The sequence below is a fragment of the Pristiophorus japonicus genome, chromosome 1, assembly GCF_044704955.1.
Source record: "Pristiophorus japonicus isolate sPriJap1 chromosome 1, sPriJap1.hap1, whole genome shotgun sequence".
Lineage (NCBI taxonomy): Eukaryota > Metazoa > Chordata > Chondrichthyes > Pristiophoridae > Pristiophorus > Pristiophorus japonicus.
The window spans coordinates 85,515,291-85,535,071 of NC_091977.1; the positions used below are offsets into that span (position 1 = coordinate 85,515,291).

Sequence of the window (19,781 nt, forward strand, 5' to 3'; positions counted from 1 at the left end):
CACCCTATTCCCTTCCTTGGCCAAAACAGTGCCAGCAACCCACTTGGGACCATGACCATAATTCAGGACAAACACAGGGTCGTTAACATAAATGTCACGTGAAACAGCCGCGCGATCGTGGTACATTTCTGCCTGTGTCGCCGGGTTTCCACGTGATCATTAAGATCCGGGTGGACTAGGGAGAGCCTGATTTTGAGGGCTCTCTTCATTAACAATTCTGCCGGGGGTACCCCAGTGAGCGAGTGGGGTCGCGTCCGGTAACTGAGCAGAATGCGAGACAAGCGGGTCTGCAGGGAGCCGTCCGTCACGTGTTTCATGCTCTGCTTGATAGTTTGAACTGCCCACTCCGCTTGACCGTTAGAAGCGGGCTTAAACGGAGCAGACCTGACATGCTTGATGCCATTGTGGGTCATAAACTCGTTGAATTCCGAGCTGGTGAAACATGGTCCATTGTCGCTGACAAGGACGCCGGGCAAGCCATGGGTGGCGAACATGGCCCGGAGGCTTTCAATGGTGGCTGTGGACGTGCTGGGTGACATTATTACACATTCAATCCATTTGGAGTAAGCGTCCACTACAACTAAAAACATCTTTCCGAGAAAGGGGCCAGCAAAATCTACATGGATCTTGGACCATGATTTGGAGGGCCATGACCACAGACTCAGTGGAGCCTCCCTTGGTGCATTGCTCAGTTGCGAGCAAGTGTTGCACTGATGCACGCAAGACTGCAAGTCTGAGTCAATGCCAGGCTACCAAACATGCGACCTGGCAATTGCCTTCATCATGACAAATGCCTGGGTGGGTACTGTGCAGGTCGTGTATAAATGTTTCCCTGCCTTTTTTTGGCAAAACCACGTGATTACCCCATAAGAGACAATCCGACTGGATGGACATTTCACCTTTGCGTCAGTGAAATGTGTTAATTTCATCTTGCATTTCCCCAGGATTGGCCGACCAGTTCCCATTTAGGATGCAACTCTTTACTAATGATAGCACAGGATCCTGGCTGGTCCAGTCCTGATCTGGTGAGTTGTGACGGGTGACCCCTCACTCTCAAAAGCATCCATGACTAGTAGCAAGTCTGTACACTACGCCATTTCAACCTCAGTGGTGGGTAATGGTAGCCGGCTGAGAGCCTGGTCTGTGACAGATAACATAGTCATAAGCAGATAATGTTAGTGCCCATCTTTGGATGCGGGACGAAGCATTGATGTTTGTACCTTTGCTCTCAGAAAACAGCAAAATGAGCGGCTTGTGGTCAATTTCAAGCTCAAACCAAAGTCCAAATAGGTATTGGTGCATTTTCTTAACCCCATTTACACATGCTAATGCCTCTTTCTCGATCATACTATAGGCTCTCTCAGCCTTAAACAGGCTTCTAGATGCTTAGGCAACCGGTTGGAGGTTGCCCAATACATTTGCTTGCTGTAACACACAGCCGACCCCGTACGATGAGGCGTCACAGGCGAGCACTAAATGTTTACGTGGGTCATAGTGTACAAGTAACTTATTTGAACATAGCAGGTTCCTGGCCTTCTCAAAGGCTGTGTCTTGAGATTTTCCCCAAACCCAGTCATCACCCTTACACAGCAACATGTGCAAAGGCTCTAACAACGTGCTCAACCCGGGAAGAAAGTTACCAAAATAGTTGAGGAGTCCTAGGAACGAAAGCAGCTCTGTCACATTCTGTGGTCTAGGTGCATTCTTGATGGTCTCTGTCTTTGAGACCGTGGGCCTGATGCCGTCTGCTGCAATCTTTCTCCCCAAAAATTCGACTTCTGGCGCCAGGAAAACAGACTTGGAGCGTTTCAGCCTGCGTCCCACTCTGTCTAGGTGACTTAGAACCTCTTCCAGGTTGTGTAGATGTTCGATGGTGTCACGACCAGTGATCAGGATGTCGTCTTGAAACACAATGGTGCGCGGAACAGATTTAAGCAAACTCTCCATATTTCTCTGGAAAATGAGTGCAGCTGAGCGAATCCCGAAAGGGCACCTGTGGTATATAAACAGCCCTTTGTGTATGTTGATGCACATCAGTCTTTTCGAAGATTCAGCCAGCTCCTGTGTCATGTAGGCGGTGGTTAGGTCCAACTTGGTGAACGACTACCCCCCCGCTAATGTTGCGAACAGGTCATCCGCCTTGGGCAGTGGGTACTGGTCCTGTAGTGAGACTCGGTTAATCATTATCTTGTAGTTTCTGCAGATTCTGACAGTGCAACCGCTTTTCAACACCAGAACAATTGGACTGGCCCACTCGTTGAACTTGACTGGCGATATGATTCCTTCGCGGTGGAGTATGTCCAGTTTGATCTCGACTTTCTCCCTCATCATGTACGGAACCGCCTGAGCCTTGTGATGGATGGGCCGTGCATTGGGGCCTAGATGGATCTGTACCTTGGTGCTTGTGAAGTTGCCGATGCCTGGTTCGAATAGCGAGGGAAACTTGCTCAGCACTTGAGCACACAAGGCGTCATCCACTGAAGATAGTGCTTTGATGTCGTTCCAATTCCATCTAATCTTTTCTTGCCAGCTTCCGCTGAACAGTGTTGGCCCATTGCCTGGAACAATCCACAATGATAGGTCATCTCCCTCCAAAACAGATATACCGTTTTGGGTACTGTTGGGGGAGATGACTCATCAGGGGAAGGCAGCAGCAGCAAGTTCATGGCACCATGGGTGGCTCTGCTGCACAGGAGGGCAGGAAAAAGAGTGGGAGAATTAATGGGCCCAAGTTTCGGATGGAGTTGCTCCTAGTTTTTTGGAGCAACGAGTTTAGTTTGGAGTATGTTAGAAATTGCAATTCTCGGATATTAGTTTGTCCAGTTCTAGTGAGTTAGTTTAGGTTGGCTTTAGGTAAGTTACTTTTTTTTCAAAAGGGGGTGTGTCCAGCCACTCAGGCTTGTTTTGCAAGTTTCGGCAGCGAAAACTTACTACAAACTAACATAGGATGGAGTAAGTGTCCACTTTTGTAAGTTATGAAAAACTTTACCTAGAGTTAAGTTCAGTGCAGGCACAGCCAGAGACGGCGGGTGGGAAGCATTAAACACAAAGGACACATCAACATCACAACGGGGAGAGGGGGGAAGTTAGAGGATTTTCCATAAACACCTTCAAAGCAACATTAAAGCAGCAAAGTACATTTAAAGCACTAAGCACTAAACAAAGCAGTACATTTAAAGCACCAAGCACTAAACGATGCACAAAAAGTAATAAGCAATTAATTAATAAAAAATAGAAGGAACCCTGCACCGAAAGCACCAAGACCAAAGTAATAAGTAATCAATCAATAAAAAATAGAAGTCCTCCCTTTATGTGAAGGGAAGGTGTCTCTGTCAGTGTCTCTCTCTGTAGTGTCTCTCTCTCTCTCTTTCTGACAGTGAGGGGTGCGGGGGGGTGTATGTGTGGTTGTATGGGGGGGGGTGTGTATGGGGGGGGTGGGGGTGTGGGGGGGGAGGGGTGTGTGTGTGTGGTGTGTGTGTGTGGGGGGGTGTGTGTGTGTGTGTGGGGGGGGGTGTGTGTGGGGGGGGTGTGTGTGGGGGGGGTGTGTGTGTGTGGGGGGGGTGTGTGTGTGTGTGGGGGGGGTGTGTGTGTGTGTGGGGGGTGTGTGTGTGTGTGTGGGGTGGGGTGTGTGTGTGTGTGGGGGGGGGTGTGTGTGTGTGTGGGGGGGGGTGTGTGTGTGTGTGGGGGTGTGTGTGTGTGTGTGTGTGGGGGGGGGGGTGTGTGTGTGGGGGGGGGTGTGTGTGTGTGGGGGGGGTGTGTGTGTGTGTGGGGGGGGGGGGGTGTGTGTGGGGGTGTGTGTGTGTGTGTGTGTGTGTGGGGGGTGTGTGTGTGTGTGTGTGGGGGCTGTGGCGGAGAGGCTGGAAGGAACCACCCCTGCTCTCTCCTCCGGCCCTTCGATCATTGAGTGCCCCCCAACCCACGCTCCTCCATGCCTTGCCACGCTCCCACCTCCATCCCTGTTGCCACACTCCCCCCCCCTCCTATCACCGGTTGCCACGCTCCCCCCCCCTCCCCAGCCCGGTTGCCACACTCCCCTCCCCCCTCCCGCCACCGGTTGCCACACTCCCCTCCCCCCCCCTGTTGCCAAGCTTCCCCCCTCCCCACCCCGGTTGCCACGCTCTCCCCTCCCCCCTCCCCACCCCAGTTGCCACGCTCCCCCCTCCCCACCCCGCCTGCGCAACACTGCTGGCTCTGAGAAGAAGGCATGATCCCTAGCCCCCCCCCCCCCTGCAGGCAGTCTCCTCCCCAGGGAGACTACGCTGCGCCACGCCACTCCACGCCATGGTCCATGAGGACCAGAGAATTGCTGCAGAATATTCCGGCGTACCTTCGAGTCTCAGAGGTGCGCCGTTTTCACCAGATGCCAAAACTTGGGCCTATAGTGGTAGGGGATTCTAGTGTAAGGGGAACAGATAGGTGTTTCTGCGGCCGCAATCGAGACTCCAGGATGGTACGTTGCCTCCCTGGTGCAAGGGTCAAGGATGTCTCAGAGCGGCTGCAGGGCATTTTGGAGGGGGAGGGTGAACAGCCAGTTGTTGTGGTGCATATAGGTACCGATGATATAGGTAAAAATTGGGGTGAGGTCCCACAAGCTGAATTTAGGGAGCTAGGAGTTAAATTAAAAAGTAGGACCTCAAAGGTAGTAATCTCAGGATTGCTACCAGTGCCACGTGCTAGTCAGAGTAGAAATAGCAGAATAGTTAAGATGAATACGTGGCTTGAGGAATGGTGCAAGAGGGAGGGATTCAAATTTCTGGGACATTGGAACCAGTTCTAGGGGAGGTGGTGTTATGTCCAGAATAAAGTAATGTGATTTAGTACTGTAGACGTAAGTGTAATCTTAGTCTCTTTATTCTAACTCCAGAGTGTTGGTAAAGCATGGGAGGCTTATATACTGTGCTCCCAAAGGATGCTGGGATCCCTTGGGCCTCCAACAGATTCGCCCTCTGGTGGCGGTAGAATGCTGGTTACATAGGGTTGCATACATAACATTGCTGCCTCCCAAAGTCAACAGTACACTTATTTACAGGGTGAGACGATCTGGGGCTTTTCACTCCCTAGTCGATCGTCTCAGTGCAAATGCAGGTGCAGGTGAATTGGTTCGTTCTTCGCTGGGCTGCTGGGAATGGTGAGTTCAGCTTAGTGATGTCGGTTGCCACTTGTGTGTGTGTGTGTGTATCGGAGGGTCGAAGTTGGTGCTGTCCTCTTCAGGTTGCTCGTGGCTGTCTGTGAATTGCAGTTTGGTTTGGTCCAAATGCTTTCTGCAAGTTAGTCCATATGCAAGTTTGACCTGAAACACCCTACTCCCTTCTTTGGCTATGACAGTGCCAGCAAGTCATTTGGGACCATATCCATAGTTGAGTACAAATACAGGGTCATTGACTTCAATATCACGTGACAAATTTGAACGATCATGGTACATGCTTTGTTGATGCCGCCTGCCCTCGACGTGATCATGGAGATCAGGGTGGACGAGAGAAAGCCTTGTTTTGAATGTGCTTTTCTTGAGCAGCTCGGCTGGGGGAACCCCGGTGAGCGAGTGGGGTCTGGTGTGGTAGCTAAGCAGGACTCAGGACAGGCGGGTCTGCAGGGAGCCTTCCGACATGCGTTTCAAGCTTTGCTTGATGGTTTGGACTGCCCGTTCTGCCTGGCCATTGGATGTGGGCTTGAACAGGGCAGATGTGACGTGCTTGATCCCATTGCGGGTCATGAATTCCTTGAATTCAGCGCTGGTGAAGCATGGCCCATTGTTGTTGACAAGGACATCAGGCAGGCCGTGCGTGGCAAACATGGCTTGTAGGTTTTTGATGGTGGCCGTGGACGTGCTTACAGACATTATTACACACTCAATCACTTTGAATAAGCATCGACAACAACCAAGAACATTTTGCCTAGAAACGGGCCAGTGAAGTCAACGTGGATCCTAGACCACGGTTTGGAGGACCAATATCACAAACTTAGCAGTGCCTCCTTGGGTACATTGCTCAGTTGAGAGCAAGTGTTGCATTGGCGCACGCAAGACTCCAAATCTGAGTCGATGCCGGGCCACCACACATGGGATCTGGCTATAGCTTTCATCATTACTATGCCTGGGTCGTGTATGAACGTTTCCCTGCCTTTTTTGGGCAAAACCACGCAATTACCCCACAAACGACAATCCGCCTGTATGGACATTTCGTCTTTACGCCGCTGGAACGGCTTGATCTCTTCATGCATCTCCGCTGGGACACTGGACCAGCTCCCATGGAGGACACAGTTTTTTTACAAGGGACAGTAAAGGATCCTGGCTGGTCCAGGTCCTGAACTGGTGGGCTGTAACGGGTGACTTTTCATTTTGAAATGCATCCATCACCAAGAGCAAGTCTGCAGGTTGTGCCATTTCCACCCCGGTGGTGGGCAATGGTAGCCGACTGAGGGCGTCAGCGCAGTTCTCTCTGCCTGGCCTGTGGTGAATTACATAGTTATATGCAGACAGCGTGAGTGCCCATCTTTGGATGCGAGCAGAAGCATTGGTATTGATACCTTTGCTTTCTGAGAATAGCGATATGAGCGGCTTATGGTCAGTTTCTAACTCGAACTGAAACCCAAACAGATAGTGATGCATTTTTTTTTAACCCTGTAAACGCATGCCAGAGGTTCTTTTTGCTGTAGGTCCTTTTGGCCTTGGACAAGCTCGTGGACGCATAAGCGACCAGTTGCAATGTCCCCGATTCATTTGCTTGTTGTAATACACACCCGACCCTGTACGAAGACGCATCGCAAGCTAGCACTAAACATTTACACGGATCATGCAGGACAAGCAGTTCGTTGGAACGTAACAGATTTCGGGCTTTCTCAAAAGCTGTCTCTTGTGATTTCCCCCATACCCAGTCATCTCCCTTGCATATCAACATGTGGAGGTTCTAGCAAGGTGCTTAACCTGGGTAGAAATTACCAAAATAATTGAGGAGTCCCAGGAACGAGCGCAGCTCTGTCACGTTCTGTGGTCTCGACGTGTTTTTGATGGCCTCTGTCTTGGCGATGGTGGGTCTAATGCCATCTGCCGCGATTCTTCTCCTCGAGAACTCGACCTCTGGCGCCAGGAAAACACACTTTGAGCATTTCAACCTGAGTCCCACACGATCTAGCTAACTTAGAACCTCTTCCAGGTTCTGCGAGTGTTCCAAGGTGTCCCGACCTGTGACCAGTATTTCGTCCTGGAAAACCACGGTGCGCGGAACCGACTTTAGCAGACTCTCCATACTTCTTTGAAAAATAGCCGCGGCCGATCGAATCCCAAACGGGCATCTATTGTAGATGAACAGACCTTTGTGTGTGTTGATGCAGGTGAGGCCTTTCAAAGATTCCAGCAGCTCATGTAGGCCGAGGTCGGTCCAACTTGGTGAACGTCTTTTCTCCTGCCAGCGTCGCAAATAGGTCGTCTGCCTTGGGTAGCGGTTACTGGTCCTGCAGCGAAAAACAGTTAATCGTTACTTTATAGTCCCCGCAAATTCTGACCGTGCCATCGTCCTTGAGAACCGGAATAATCGGACTGGCCCACTCGTTGAACTCTACTGGCGCAATGGTGCCCTCTCGTTGCAGTATGTCCAGCTTGAGCTCCACTTTTTCTTGCATTATATGACACCGCCCGTGCCTTGTGGTGGATGGGTCGTGTACCGGGAATCAAGTGGATCTGCACCTTCGCCCCCGAGAAACTTCCGATGCCTGGCTCAAACAATGATGGAAACTTGCTCAGAACCTGGGCACATGAGGCGTCGTTGACGGACGAAAGCGCTCGGTTGTCATCCCAGTTCCAGCGGATGTTTCCCAGCCAGCTTCTGTCAAAGTGTGGGTCCATCTCCTGGTACTATCCATAGTGGCAGTTTGTGCACTGCTCCATCATAGGAGACTTTTACTACTGCGCTGCCAATTACAGGGATCAGCTCTTTAGTGTAAGTTCTCAGCTTGGTGTGAATGGGGCTTAGCTTGGGCCTGTGTGCCTTGTTGCACCACAGCCTGTCGAAGGCCTTTTTGCTCATGATGGACTGACTCGCACCCAATTCCATGGATACTGGAATTCCGTTCAGTTCAACTTTTAACATGATCAGTGGACATTTCGTGGTGAAGCTGTGTACCCCATGCACTTCTGCCTCCTAGGTTTGATCCGTCATGGATCGGTCTACCTCTGCAATGTGGTGGTTTGCATGGTTTGCAGCACATCTGCACATTCATTGGAGGTATCCCATTGTTCCACAGCCTTTGCAGGCATAGTATTTCAAGCGGCATTGATGGGCTTGATGATTACCTCCGCAGCGCCAACAAGGTGTTAACTGCCTCGCATTAACGCTTGATGGCAGACTCAGTCATCTGAGGTTATGCAGCTGCAGGTGTTTATGTTCTGCCATATGCATTCATTCCTGCCTGAAAACGACGTTACTTTGTGTACAGTACTTGTCGAAACATCTTTATGCTGTAAAATTTGTTTGGTGTTATCGCTGGTGGACATAAATGCCTGGGCTATCATTATGGCTTTGCTCCGGTTCGGTGTTTCAACACTCAATAGTTTGCAAAGGATAACCTTATGGCCAATGCCAAGCACAAAAAAGTCTCATAATTTGCTCCAGGAATCCATCAAATTCACAATATCCGGCAAGGCGCCTTAGTTCGGCGACATAGCTCGCCACTTCTTGGCCTTCAGACCGTTGACATGTGTAAAATCAATACCTTGCCATCAGAACGCTCTCCTTCGGATTTAGGTGCTCCCGGACCAGCGTACACAGTTCTTCATATGATTTGGTTGTTGGTTTCATCGGAGTAAGAAGATTCTTCATGAGGCCATAGGTTGTTGCCCCACAGACGGTGAGGAGGATCGCCCTTCATTTGACAGTGTTCACACTCCCTTCCAGCTCGTTGGCCACGAAGGCCTCCCAATCATCCCCTTCTGAGAATTTCTCCAGGATACCAACAGTTCTCTGCATTTTCGCGTGATAGTTTGTTATTTCGTCGCCAGTTGTTGTGTCAAGAATAAAGTAATGTGATTGAGTACTGTAGACATAAGTGTGACCTTAGTCTCTTTATTCTAACTCCAGCGTGTTGGTACAGCATGGGAGGCCTGCTTATATACAGTGCTCCCAAGGGATGCTGGATCTCTTGGGACTCCAACAGATGTGCCCTCTGGTGGTGGTAGAATGTTGGTTACATAGGGTTGCATACATAACAGGTGGGACTAATACAAACCAGACAGTTTGCACCTGGGCAGGACCGGAAACAATGCCCTGGGGGAGTGTTTGCTAGTGCTGTTGGGGAGGGTTTAAACTAACATGGCAGGGGGACGGGAATCTATGCAGGGAGACAGAGGGAAGTAAAAAGGGGCAGAATCAAAAGGTAGAAAGGAGAAAAGGAAAGGTGGAGGGCAGAGAAATCAAAGGCAAAAATCAAAAAGGGCCACATTACAACATAATTCTAAAAGGACAAAGAGTGTTAAAAAAACAAGCCTGAAGGCTCTGTGCCTCAGTGCGAGCAACATTCGTAATAAGGTGGAATGAATTAACTGCGCAGATAGCTGTTAACGGATATGATGTAATTGGGATTACGGAGACATGGCTCCAGGGTGACCAAGGCTCGGAACTCAACATCCAGGGGTATTCAATATTCAGGAAGGATAGACAGAAAGGAAAAGGAGGTGGGGTAGCGTTGCTGGTTAAAGAGGTGATTAACGCAATAGTAAAGGAAGGACATTAGCTTAGATGATATGGAATCTGTATGGGTAGAGCTGCGGAATACCAAAGGGTAGAAAACGCTAGTGGGAGTTGTGTACAGACCACCAAACAGTGGTAGTGAGGTTGGGGATGGCATCAAACAGGAAATTAGGGATGCGTGTAATAAAGGTACAGCAGTTATCATGGGTGACTTTAATCGACATTTAGACTGGGCTAACTAAATTGGTAGTAATACGGTGGAGGACGATTTCCTGAAGTGTATAAGGGATGATTTTCTGGACCAATATGTCGAGGAACCAACTAGAGAGCAGGCCATCCTAGACTGGGTGTTGTGTAACGAGAAAGGACTAATTAGCAATTTGCGAAACCCCTTGGGGAAGAGTGACCATAATATGGTAGAATTCTTCATTAAGGTGGAGAGTGACACAATTAATTCAGAGACTGGGATCCTGAACTTAAAGAAAGATAACTTCGATGGTATTAGACGTGAATTGGCCAGGATACACTGGCAAATGATACTTAAAAGGTTAACGGTGGATAGGCAATGGCAGACATTTAAGGATCACATGGATGAACTTCAACAATTGTACATCCCTGTCTAGCGTAAAAATAAAACCGTGGCTCAACTGTGGCTAACAAGGGAAATTAGGGATCGTGTTAAATCCAAGGAAGAGGCATATAAATTGGTCAGAAAAAGCAGTAAACCTGAGGACTGGGAAAATTGAGAATTCAGCAGAGGAGGACAAAGAGTTTAATTAGGAGGGGGAAAATAGAGTATGAGAGGAAGCTTGCAGGGAACATAAAAACTGACTGCAAAAGTTTTTATAGATTTGTGAAGAGAAAACGATTCGTGAAGACAAATGTAGGTCCCTTGCAGTCAGAATCAGGTGAATTTATAATGGGGAACAAAAAAATAGCAGACCAATTGAACAAATACTTTGGTTCTGTTTTCAGTAAGGAAGACACAAATAACATACCAGAAATACTAGGGGACCGAGGGTCTAGCGAGAAGGAAGAACTGAAGGAAATCCTTATCAGTCAGAAAATTGTGTGAGGGAAATTGATGGGATTGAAGGCTGATAAATCCCCAGGGCCTGATAGTCTGCATCCCAGAGTACTTAAGAAAGTGGCCCTAGAATTAGTGGATGCATTGGTGGTCATTTTCCAACATTCTATAGATTCTGGATCAGTTCCTATGGATTGGAGTGTAGCTAATGTAACCCCACTTTTAAAAAAAGGAGGATTTGAGTACAGGGGCAGGGAGGTGTTGCTACAGTTGTACAGGATCTTGGTGAGGCCACACCTGGAGTATTGTGTACAGTTTTGGTCTCCTAACTTGAGGAAGGACATTCTTGCTATTGAGGGAGTGCAGCGAAGATTCACCAGACTGATTCCCGGGATGGTGGGACTGACCTATCAACTGAGCTTGTATTCACTGGAGTTCAGAAGAATGAGAGGGGACCTCATAGAAACGTTTAACATTCTGACGGGTTTAGACAGGTTAGATGCAGGAAGAATGTTCCCAATGTTGGGGAAGTCCAGAACCAGGAGTCACAGTCCAAGGATAAGGGGTAAGCCATTTAGGACCGAGATGAGGAGAAACTTCTTCACCCAGAGAGTGGTGAACCTATGGAATTCTCTACCACAGAAAGTAGTTGAGGCCAATTCACTAAATATATTCAAAAGGGAGTTAGATGAAGTCCTTACTACTTGGGCGATCAAGGGGTATGGCGAGAAAGCAGGAAGGGGGTACTGAAGTTGCATGTTCAGCCATGAACTCATTGAATGGCGGTGCAGGCTCGAGGGGCCGAATGGCCTACTCCTGCACCTATTTTCTATGTTTCTATGAAGCGAGAACACAGGGAATTATAGACCGGTTAGCCTGACATCAGTAGTGGGGAAAATGTTGGAATCAATTATTAATAGCAGCGCATTTGGAAAGGATCGGTCCAAGTCAGCATGGATTTATGAACGGGAAATCGTGCTTGACAAATCTTCTCGAATTTTTTGGGGATGTAACTAATAGAGTGGACAAGGGAGAACCATTGGATGTGGTGTATTTAGACTTTCAAAAGGCTTTTGACAAGGTCCCACACAAAAGATTTGTGTGCATAATTAAGGCACATGGGATTGGGGGTAATGTACTGACGTGGATAGAGAACTGGTTGGCAGACAGGAAACAAAGAGTGGGAATAAACATGTCCTTTTTAGAATGGCAGGCAGTGACTAGTGGGGTACCGCAAGGTTCAGTGCTGGGACCCTCGCTATTTACAATATATATTAATGATTTAGATGAAGGAATTGAATGTAATATCTCCAAGTTTGCAGATGATACTAAGCTGGGTGGCAGTGTGAGCTGTGAGGAGGATGCTGAGAGGCTGTAGGGTGACTTGGACAGGTTAGGTGAGTGGGCAAATGCATGGCAGATGAAAGTTTAATGTAGATAAATGTGAGGTTATCCACTTTGGTGGCAAAAAAAGGAAGGCAGATTATTATCTGTATGGTGACAGATTAGTAAAAGGGGAGGTCCAACAGGACCTGGGTGTCATGGTACATCAGTCATTGAAAGTAGGCATGCAGAAACAGCAGGCAATTAAGAAAGCAAATAGCATGTTGGCCTTCATAGCGAGAGGATTTGCGTATAGGAGCAGGGAGGTCTTGCTGCAGTTGTACAGGGCCTTGCTGAGACCACACCTTGAGTATTGTGTGCAGTTTTGGTCTCCTAATCTGAGGAAGGACATTCTTGCTATTGAGGAAGTGCAGCGAAGGTTCACCAGACTGATTCCCGGGATGGCAGGACTGACATATGAAGAAAGATTGGATCGATTAGGCTTATATTCACTGAAACTTAGAAGAATGAGAGGGGATCTCATAGAAGCATATAAAATTCTGACGGGATTGGACAGGTTAGATGCAGGAAGAATGTTCCCGATCTTGGGGAAGTCCAGAACTAGGGGTCACAGTCTAAAGTAAGCCATCTAGGACCGAGATGAGGAGAAACTTTTTCACCCAGAGAATTGTGAACCTATGGAATTCTCTACCACAGAAAGTTGTTGAGTCCAGTTCGTTGGATATATTCAAAAGGGAGTTAGATGTGGTCCTTACGGCTAAAGGGATCTGGGGGTATGGAGAGAAGGCAGGAGTGGGGTACTTAAGTTGCATGATCAGTCATGATCATATTGAATGGTGGTGCAGACTCGAAGGGCCGAATGACCTGCTCCTGTACCTACTTTCTATGTTTCTATGTTACTCTCACTCACTCCTGACCGGCCTTCCACATTCGACACTACATAAACTTGAGGTCATCCAAAACTCAGCACCCATGTACTAACTCGCACCAAATCACGATTACCCATCACTCCTGTGCTTACTGACCTACATTGGCTCCCGGTTAAACAACGCCTCGATTTCAAAATTCTCATCCTTTTTCACAAATCACTCCATGGACTTGCCCCTCCCTATCTTTGTAATCTTTTTCAGCCTCACAACCCCACTCCTCAAATTCTGCACTCCTCAAATTCTGCCCTCTTGAACATCCCTTATTATAGCTACTCAACCATCGATGGCCGTGCCGTCAGCTGTTTGGGTCCTAAGCTCTGGAATTTCCTCCCTAAATCTCTCCGCCTCTATCTCTCTTTCCTCCTTTAAGACACTCCTTGAAACCTACCTCTTTGACCAAACTTTTGATCATCTGCCTGAATTTCTTCTATTGTGGCTCGGTGTCAAATTTATCTGTTTTGTCTTGTAACATTGTTGTGAAGAGCCTTGGGTTGTTTTACTACATTAAAGGCGCTATATAAATAAAAGTTATTATTATTACTGCAATGCAAAAGTTGGTGAGTGGCCTGCCCGGGATCTTTCAGATTACTGTGCGCCTGCACATGCGTGCAGTTTCACCTACACCCACTCACTTCCTTTCCTGCAATATAAACATTCTAATCATCTGTATTTTTTTCATATTTGAATAGTTGTTAATTGTTTGCACTTTTCTAAAGAAAAATTTATGAATAGTTGTAGAGTTTCTTGTTTGCGCTTTTTAAAATAATTGTTGAAATTTCAACTTTGCATTTTTTTTAATGTTGAATACATTTTGAACATTTTTGTATTTTCCCATGTGTACATTTTTCAATAAGTCGTCCCCCTCTTGCTTATAAAATGTTTAGAAAAAGTTTTAATATAGTATTAAGAAAAATATCAACGTTTGCTATAACTTTCTATTCATTTAATATTAACAACTGGCGATTGTAATAAATCTCTTGAGTTTTAAATGATCAGTATCCGAGTCTTTCTTCTGCTCACAGAATGGGGGAGGGGGTCTTGAGGTGAGGCTCATTATGAGAATATATGCTCTACAAACTGTGCTCCGACAATCCTGCCCTGTTGAGCGGTTGTCTCCGGTGCAGGCTCAGCAACTCTTGGTTCTGGTCCCTGTGGCACAACATTCATCTTGACCAGCAATTCTCCCTGGATGTCCAAGACCAGACCTTGTTCCAGAGCAAAATTGTCCAGGGCACAGCACGCTAAAATAATCTCTGGGGAGTACTGCAGTACGCCCCCAGATCTGTCCGAACACTCGAAGTGGCTCTTCTGCACCCCAATAGTTCTCTCCATGAATTGCCTGGTGGAGACATGCGTTTCATGAAATTTCACTTCCATCTCAGTCTGTGATCCCCGAAATGGTGTCATCCACCATGGCAGCAGAGGGGTTAAGGCTTTGTTCCCAATTAGCCAACCATCAGGCCGATCACCTTCCCCGAATATGCTGGCTATGTCGGAATTGATCCAGCGTGCATGAACTTCATGTGCAGGATTCTCAGACGGGCATCACATACTACCTGAACATTAAGGGAGGTGGAATCCCTTCCTGTTCAGGTAGCACTGCAAGTCTTCACGGGAGACCTTCAGTGCCACATGAGTGTCATTACTCTCTCCAAGCACATCAGGGCAGCCAGCTATGCAGTTAAAACTGAAGTGAACTCTACCGTTGCTCCACAAGTGTCAATTCAAATTTAATAAATTCATTCAACCTGCAGAACAGGGCCTCAGTCACCTGCCAGATGCTGGACTTCACTGCCCATTGGCTAATCTGGCACAAATGCCCCGTTTATGCTTATAACGAGCCGTAACCCGAAACATTTAAAGCCGTTGTAACCTTCATTTCTGTTGTGATGGCTGTCCTGATTGTTGATCAAAGCTTCAGATCCTCCCACAGTAAATCACAGATGGCAGACTGCAGCCTTGGTGAAGTATAGACAGCACACAACCAGCTTCTCCAACACTTCCTCATAACTTGTGCAGGGCCTGTACATGCGAGTGAAGTAACTGCGAGTGGGATGAACACTCCTGCTGTGTATCCTCGAGTCTGTAGACTTCCCGCCTCCAGAAAACTCTCCTCCTGTACCTTGTTGAAATGATTCATAGAATCATAGAAATCTACAGCACAGAAGGAGGCCATTTGGCCCATTGTGTCCTCACCAGCCACCAAAGATCTACCCAGCCTAATCCCACTTTCCAGCTCTTGGTCCGTAGACCTGTAGGATACGTTTTAAATGTGGTGAGATTTTCTGCCTCCACCACCCTTTCATGTAATCCGTTCCAGACCCCCAACACCCTCTGGGTGAAAAAAAATTCTCCTCAACTCTCCTCTAACCCTTCTACCAATTAATTGAAATCTATATCCCCTAGTTATTGACCTCTCTGCTGAGGGAAATAGGTCCTTCTTATCCTCTCCATCTAGGCCCCTCATAATTTTGTACACCTCAATAAGGTCTCCCCTCAGCCTCCTCTGTTCGAAAGAAAACAACCCCAGCCTATACTACAGGAGATCCCCGGTGTCCTGGCCAATATTTATCTCTCAATCAACATAAGAAAAACAGATTATCTGGTCATTATCACATTGCTGTTTGTAGGAATGCAAATTGGCTGCTGCGATTCCGACATTACAACCATGACAACACTTCAAAATTACTTTGTTGGCTGTATAGCATTTTGGGACATCAGTTGTCGTGAAAGGCTCTATATAAATGCAAGTCTTTATTTCTTAAATAATCTTTCGTCATAGCTAAAATTCTCCAGTCCTGGCAACATCCTCTGAAATCTTCTCTGTTCCCTCTCGAGTTCAATCACATCTTTCCTGTAATGGTGACCAGAACTGTACGCAGTTCTTTAGCTGTGACTTAACCAGTGTTTTATACAGTTCAAGCAAAACCTTATATTCTATGCCTCAGCTAATAAAGTAAAGCATCCCATATGCCTTCTTAACCATCTTATCTACCTGTCCTGCTACCTACAGGGATCTGTGAACCTGCACTCCAAGGTCCCTTTGCTCCTCTATATTTCTCAGTACCTACCTTGGTGGTCACTCAAGGAAGGCTGGAATCACTATCTGACTCTCTGTGTCTGCTGGTACCTGTGCGGCGAAAAGAAAAACAATGCAATTTGACGACCCTCCTCGAATGGCCGCAACTGACAGAAATGGGCGGGGTGGTCGTGAGGCACAGTGATTTTGTAAACCAATTTAAAAGATCGCGGAAACTCGAGTGTAAGTGAGTTTTGAACATAACTTGCGCTTAAAATTCTGCGATCTTTTGCACTGGTTCGCCCAATTGCGCTGATAAAACTAGCAGAAATTTTGGGCCCTGTGATTTAATACAATGAATATGTTCTCAAAGAATGCAATTATTGACTGATTTCTGTTTGCTTCTCTGCTATGTTACTCTTTCAGGGAAATACCAAACTCAGCTAGTTTGGAATATCCCTTCCCAGCCCTCCTCTCATCCATGTCAATTGCTGGAAATGTTGCAGAAGACATAGTAATATTTACAATAAGATGGCGAAAACATTACTGCAGCAGCAACTGCACAAACAACAATACTGTGCAGGTGCACCAGTGTGCAACATCTCACCCAGCTGATGCAATCTGTATCAGCTTAAAAATAGCCAGGGGCCCAACCCTGGACAGAAAGAAGACAATAAAATCTTGCCTAGCTGAAACATGCATTATATTAGTTATTTCCCAAGTATTGTATTCAAAAACCATGCCATCAATTGACTCAAAATAAAGAGAATATTTTCTAGCCTCCACTTACATAATATAGCCTTCAGTAAAAGTGGATGTCAACCAAAAAACTGATCATAGTATACATAGAATGAAATTCAAAATAATGATCATATTCCACAACAGCCTATATTAAACAGTTCAGTATTGAGTGTGAAATGATGAAAGAAAGAGAAAAAGAGTATTACCGAATCATAGAATAGTGCAGCACAGAAAGAGGCAATTCGGCCTATCGAGTCCATGCATGCTCTTTTGAAGAACAATTCAGTTCGTCGCATACCCCCACTATTTCCCCAAATCCCTGCAATTTTTTTTCCCTCAAGTATTTATCCAATTCCCTTTTGAAAGCTACTACTGAATCAGTTTCCACCACTCTGTCAGACAGTGCATTCCAAATCCCAACCATTTGTTGCGTAAAAAGGTTTTTCCTCATTTTCGCTTCTGGTTCTTTTGCCAATCACCTTAAATCTGCGATCTCTGGTTATCAACACTTCAGCCATTGGAAGCAAGTCATGGAGGCCGTGGCAACTGCCGAGGTTGAAGCCCGTGGGGACAACAGTATGCTAATTCCTAATCCTCCTTCTCTCATCTCACTTCCTCCTCATCCCAAAATTTCCTCTCACTTTCATTTACTCTATCCAAACCCTTCATGATTTTAAATGTGAGAGAGAGAGAGAGAGAAAGAAAGAGAGAGAGTGAGGAAGAGAAGAAAATGTGTGTGTGTGCGTGGACAAGTGTAGAGAAGTGAGCAGTCTCTTAGGCTGCAGTTGTTGAACTGCTTAGGCTGCAGTTGTTGAATTTTGTCCATTGCATCAATATTCCATGGGCTCCAAAATTCCTGGGGGCCTATCTCTGTGATGCAAGTGTAGCAGTGTAGAATCGCAGCCCACCCAAAACCCAAACCAGAAACCCAACCAAACTCCCAGAGATGGGAATCATTTACATGACTGGGAGGCAAGAGCCTGCTAGAAGGTAAATCAGTCCAAAGCTGATCTACCAAGATTGCCATGCACTATGGAAAATAAGGGAATCAACCCCTTCCAGAAATTTGCCAGGCAAACTTGGGAACTTCCCCAGACATGACCTCTTCATACGAGGGTGGCAAGCTGCCATGCAGGACCTCAGTCAACTGCAGGAGCGAGTGCTGGAAATCATTGCGCAGCAAGTCGTGGAGCCCGTGGGGACAACAGTATGCTAATTCCTAATCCTCCTTCTCACATCTCACTTCCTCCTCATCCCAAAATCTCCTCTCACTTTCAAGCTGCTGATGCTGTATGCATGCGTATCTTCCTTTCCCCTCAGTCCCTTCACTAGAACCTGACTCTGACACTTTCTGCTTTCAGATAATCAAGCACTAGCCCAGCCTGTTCCCAAGGCAATGGAGAAGAGTGAGGGGGAAGAAGAAGAGGACACAGCGTCACTACATCTGTCTGAGACACCAGCTCAGAAACTGGCACTGCACGTAATTTAGAGGGTGGTGCAGAAGTGGGATCTGCACAGGGTGAGGCACCGGGCACGAGTGGGCTGCAGCCAGGGGGAAAGGGTAGCTCGGGGGCCAGGTACCTGGAGGGCGAGTTCACGCGTGGGTTCTGCTGCACAGGACTCAGATGAGGACCTCGATGGGGCGGCCTTCAGAAGAACAGTGATGGGCATGCACACCAAATTGCTAGATGCAATGGTAAGCCTGTCAGAGAGCATGGAGGAGTCCGCCTTCAACATTGCACAGGGCTTTGCGCAGAGCTTGGAGCCCAAGATTTCCAGGCTGGAAATGATGGAAGACTCCTTTAGAGACCGTGTCGATCAGACATGACGCTGCGTGTGACGGACGATGTCACAGCTGCCATTGCAGCACAGGCAGAAGCGTCTTAGTGCTGCAGCGGAAGCGCTGACTGCTCTCATGCAGTCTCTGCTTGATGCCACCCAAGCTCAGACAGCTGCCAACGTGGTTGGGTTTACCACTGTCAACCGGGGCTTGCAGGGTGTCGCAGCAGCCCAGCAATCTGTGCTCCAACGGATTGCTAGGAATGCTGAGGCGCCACCCCAGGGGAGTAGCAGTGTGACAGTGGAGCAGGACCTTACTGTGCTCTCTCAGGATGCCCGCATTCTTGTTCCCGCCACTCCGCCATTGCCCTTGCGGCTGCCCGTCAGCCAGCCAACTCAGACTGCTGCCGCCCATGCTGAGGTGGTGCACTCTATCGTCGGGCCTTCTAGGTCTAGAGCTGCTCAAGATCATCCTGCAGGGCCATCTGAAGTCTCCCCCATGGAAACTCTGCAGCCATCCACCAGCCATGCTGCAGCCACCGGGGGAGCACTAGATCAGGAAAAGGCAGCTGAACGACAGGCATGAACAGATTGCACAAGGGCGATTAGTTGATATAGTATGTGTAAATTGATTGTTGATAAATGTTATAATTTTGTTTTGAATCTTTTGTGGTGGCTCTCATTTCAGCTTTGTGCCCAGGAGGACGCTGTGATATTCCGTTACAGAGGGATGGTATGAAGGGGCTGCGGTGAGCAACAGGGATCTGAGGTTTCACTTACTGGAATCAGAGTCTGATGGGGTGTTCACGGACAGCTTGTTGAGAAGGGGGAATAGGCTGCCTGCCTCCTCCCTTCCTCATCTTCCTCTTTCTCCACCCCCTCCTCCGAAGATGGTCCCACAATCCCTGATGGCAACGGCTGTGCCGTCATGATGGCCAAGTTGTGAAACATGCAGCAGACCACCACCAAATGGGACACCCATGCCACCGAGTACTGGAGGGCTCCTCCTGAGCAGTCACGGCAGTGGAACAGTTGCTTCAGTAGCCCGATGGTCTGCTCAGTGATGTTCCTGGTGGAAGCATGGCTCTCATATGAGTGCTGGGACGGGTGATGGGGTTGGAGAAGGGGAGTCATGAGACAGGTGCAGAGTGGATAACCCTTGTCTTTGAGCAGACACCCTCGAGTTTGATGTGGTGGCTGGAAGATTGCTAGCACACCGGACTGACACAGGATGAAAGCATCAAGACTGCTGCCAGGATAACGGG

At 47.7% G+C, this 19,781-nt stretch overlaps 1 protein-coding gene and 1 long non-coding RNA gene across 3 annotated transcripts in view; one reads left to right on the forward strand and one right to left on the reverse strand.

Annotated features, from left to right (window-relative positions):
- The window catches only part of dock8 (dedicator of cytokinesis 8), a 464,486-nt gene that overhangs the window by 385,946 nt on the left and 58,759 nt on the right, over window positions 1-19,781 (reverse strand). Inside the window, exon 1 of one of the 2 annotated variants that reach the window (XM_070881493.1) lies at window positions 16,049-16,070. The exons of the other annotated variant lie outside the window; for it this stretch is intronic. The gene's annotated coding sequence lies outside the window, so the exon portion shown is untranslated. Of the gene's footprint in view, window positions 1-16,048; window positions 16,071-19,781 lie in introns of those variants that run through there. 2 annotated transcript variants of the gene reach the window in all.
- The window catches only part of LOC139264662 (uncharacterized), a 50,131-nt gene that overhangs the window by 1,954 nt on the left and 28,396 nt on the right, over window positions 1-19,781 (forward strand). The window lies entirely within an intron of this gene.